This window comes from Oreochromis aureus, linkage group 23, assembly GCF_013358895.1.
Source record: "Oreochromis aureus strain Israel breed Guangdong linkage group 23, ZZ_aureus, whole genome shotgun sequence".
Lineage (NCBI taxonomy): Eukaryota > Metazoa > Chordata > Actinopteri > Cichliformes > Cichlidae > Oreochromis > Oreochromis aureus.
Genome location: NC_052963.1, coordinates 24,441,629 through 24,445,657, shown reverse-complemented (window position 1 = coordinate 24,445,657; position 4,029 = coordinate 24,441,629). Strand labels below are relative to the sequence as shown.

The 4,029-nt window shown below is 44.7% G+C and overlaps 1 long non-coding RNA gene across 1 annotated transcript; it reads left to right on the top strand.

Moving 5' to 3' along the window:
- Positions 1-3,204: 3,204 nt before the first annotated feature.
- On the top strand, positions 3,205-4,029 carry LOC120436406. The gene is made up of 2 exons (XR_005610395.1): positions 3,205-3,299; positions 3,485-4,029. It is a non-coding gene; the product is annotated as an uncharacterized LOC120436406 (long non-coding RNA).

Genomic DNA, 4,029 nt, shown 5'->3' with positions numbered 1-4,029 from the left:
ACAACATTGTTTGACTGATGGCCCTTAATATAAAGACTTGGGACTTTACCTTTCCCAATTTTTGCTTTAAGTTATTTTGTTATTTACATAATAATGTAAATAACAAAATAATGATCCTTATTGCTGTTTTAGAGAGGAGCGGTGCTTCAAAGGATAGTTGCAGATTTCTGTCAGAATCTGCAGATTATACAGTACAAATAAAATGTTCACGTTTCTCCAACGTTGTCTTCCCAACAGTTTCACTGACATCTACACTGGATGGCCAGGAAGCGTTCCGATGTCTTATCGGGTGCTTCTCCGGAGCTGATAATTGGCGTCTGTCTTGTGTCAGTGACGTAAAAGGCGGATTTAATGCGACATGACTGTTCAAGCAGCAGTCGCTTTCGAAAACATTCGGATTCAGTACCACATACGAAAGTGACCCAGATCGGATTTGAAAATATCGGATTTGTGCCGTTCACACTGTCATACCATGATCGGATATGGGTCGCATAGGGTCAAAAAAGTCGGATTTGATGTGCTTTCGCCTGCAGTGTGAACGTAGCCTAAGTCCGTGGGTCAGAGGGGGCCACCCGAGATTCAGTCTGTGAGTGTCATGGTCCCTGTGCCTCACCAGCTGATCCTGTATTAGGCAACATGTGTTTTGTTGTTTTTTGCTCTCTCTCTCTCTCTCTCTCACCTGCCGGGGCAGTGCTCATAATGGGCTCCCGCCCCTGGCCCACGCACCTGCTGCCTATCTGGGTGACCGCAAGGCCTATTTAAGACGGCAGCGCTGTGTTACTCGTCGCTGGATCGTTGAGCTATCAGCGTCAGTCACTCTACCGTTAGTGAGTTCAACTCTGTAAAGTCGTTTCCGTCTGTTCGCCGTTAACTCTGGTTTCTGTGTACAGATCTACCCCGGACCTTTCCCTGCCTGCCTGTTACCGTGTGGACGAGTGAGTGGATTTGTGTTACCCCGTTGTGGAGAGAGAAGAGAGAGCCATTGGAGTGTGTCTGATTCCCGTCCTTCCCCTCACATGCCCCGGAGCCCTGGACCCCCCTTCCCTCCCTCCAGCACGTTGTAAATAGTATCACCTGGTGTCGTTTGTGTAAATAAACTGACTGTCAACTCTGCAAGGATTTCCGGTCTGCGCCTGAGTCCATTAACTAAAACCTGACAGAGAGCATGTTACATGTAGGACACTGGGCTTGAAAGTTGGGGTGTAACGTCTTTCCCATCTTGTTCTTCATCGTCCTTTCATTTTTGCTTCCAGTGTCCAGCTGATGCTGATGTAGATGGCGCTGACACACGGTCATCTGGATCTTCATCATTGTCTGTGGTGATGTCTGACAATTTGCTGCTTGACCTGACTCGTTCTTCTCTCATCTTTTATTTTTTTTCTGTCATGGTCCTGGGTCATTTGACCCAGCATTTTGTGTTTATTATTTATTATGATCTTGTGTTCTAGTTCATTCTGATTATGTGTTCGGGTTTAAACTTTTTAGTTTTAAGGGTTTTGGTTCTGTGGAAGTTTCTGCCCATGTGTTCCTTCTGTTCTCTGTTACTTTGTCTCTGAGTGTCAGCCGTGTTTCCCAGCTGTTTCCTCTCAGTCCCGTTCACCTCTTGTATTTAGTGTCTGCGTCTTCCCCTGCTCGTCGTTGTGTCGTTCTTCATTCTACTCTGTTTGTTCTGTTTGCCCGTTTTCCTGTCTGTTGCTTTCCCAGTTTAGTTAGTTTTCTGTTCAATCAGCAAACTCCCAATAAAGCTGGGTGTTTTGACTTCACATTTGCCTCTGTGAGTCTTGCTCTTGGGTTCCTGCCTGCCTTCACACAGCCATGACATTTTCTTCTTTTCTTTCTGTTATTTATCTTCCTTCTTTGAGTCCCTGCTTCCTCCTTTTCTGCTTTGCAGTTTTTCACTTTGTCCTTTTTATTTGTTTCCCGTGTTTGTTCCTGCTGCTTTTATTGGATGCAAGCTCCTCTGCAGAAAGAAACACAATGTAGGACACATGTAGCTTTGGAAGATGGGTGCAACACTGACTGTCCAGCTCAGCTCAAGATTCAGTGTTTAGACATTTTTCTAGCTCTCCCATCTTCTTCTTCTTCATCCTCCTCCTCCCTTGGTCTCCTCCTTGAACCTCCTGGTACTGGGCTGGGGGGCAATAGAACAGGAGCATCCTGGCCATTGTCTCCATCGTCATCACTGTCATCTGTGTCACTATCAGGAACACTTTCAGTGTCGCTCTCAGATCCATCATCTTCCCACCACCTCACTTCGTCAATAATCGGATCTTCTTCTTGCTCAGCTGGGTTTAATTCAAAGTCTCCTGCTCCATTAATGACCAAGGGTCGTTCTATTTGTTGGGGTGGATTTCTTTCTCTGTTATCTCCTACTCCCAAGTCTGCTCTATTATTTTCCCAGGGTCTTGCTATTTCCTGGGGAGGATTTATTTCGATGCCTCCTACCGGAACATCAACTGCCTCCTCTTGTTGTGGCAGTTGATTATCAGCTAAACCACGCAACTGATCGATTTCAAGCCAGGGGAGCATCATGTGCAGTGCCAAAACCAGGTGATTGACCGCTGGCCCTTCACCAACATGGTTTTGTTCACCATCGTCATGGTTTTGTGAGCCGTCTCCTCTATCCATTTTTTGAAAACAGTCTGCTTTAATAGACTGGAGGAAACTGGTCGGTACAGCTGTCAAACTTTAGCTGATTGGTATAGAACTTTTAAAATGTCCTTGAAAAAGATTTTAAATCTCTTTAGCAAACTCTTTAAAAACACGGAGCAAATGTCAACTAACCGCAACTGATTGCTGTGAGGAACACTGCGACCTTACGGCTATTTAAGGATTTTCAGAGATCAAACGCAACATTCTGATTGGTTGTGCGCTGTTCTGACCTTTGTTTCGTCATCGAATTTGGTTCATTCTGATGACGGTCAACGTTCTGCTGATGAAAAAACGTCACTGGTGACTGAAACTTTTACAGGTGAAGCATTTCCCACAAAGCCTTGTGCATAAAGTTTAAAGTATTCCTCGGCCTCATGATTTCGTTTTCCTTTCTGGCTGAATTAAAATAAATTAATTTAAATAAATGATGAAGAGATGAACGTCATAGATTTCCTTTGACGCTTTGTGTTCCTACTCTTGTGACCTGTGATGGTATTTCTTTTGATGTATTTGTATTTTATTGCATTCGCAGAGTCTGGTCCAATAGGAGCGCTGAATCCCACTTTAGACTACAAATCGTCAGTCGACGGAAGTTGCATCACCACAACAACAACCAGTACCGGTGTTGTGCTAAAGTAGTTACCCCGGTAAGTCCGCTATTTTTTTGTGGAAATTGGCATTTCTTTTATGTGTTTACGGTAAGTTATAGACTCTAAGACGCTCCTGGACTTAGCTGAAATTACACGAGGCTGCATAGTTCATTCAACTCTTACTTTAGGGTAAATGTTAGCTGCGCGCTAGCCAGCATTTAATGCATTACGCCCATTTCTAGTCTTTTCCAGTGGCTACACTTGATGATGGCGACACTAGCAATTCGTGTTATAAACCCAGATGCCCCTGCACATCGTCAGCAGGCCGGGTGAGAAGTATGGTCTTCACCAAACCTCCACAGGAGCTGCTCAGCCGAGTCGCTGCCTTCACTCACGCACAGACGGTATCCACGCGCCTTCACGTCTGCAGTGCCCGGTGGTGCTTTCCGACCGTGGCTCGTTACAAACGATGTGACATATATGAAGTTGTAAGTGTATCGTGTATTTAATATTGTACTAGGCAGATTTACTGCACTGCCATTTACTACACATTTACCTGCGTATGGCTGTTGTCAGTACATGTTGCTCATTTTAAACTTTCTTGTTGATGGTAACGTGTATGATTCCAGCGTACCTGACAGGCACTTTTGACTTTGTGTACACAGTTGATTATGTAAAGCCCCTCGCATTGCATTCATAATCAAGTTCACTGATTGACTACCCTGCAGTGCTGTTTTCCTGTATTCCCGTTTCCTCCACTTTAATAAAGTGTCCTGTGTTACAGTAA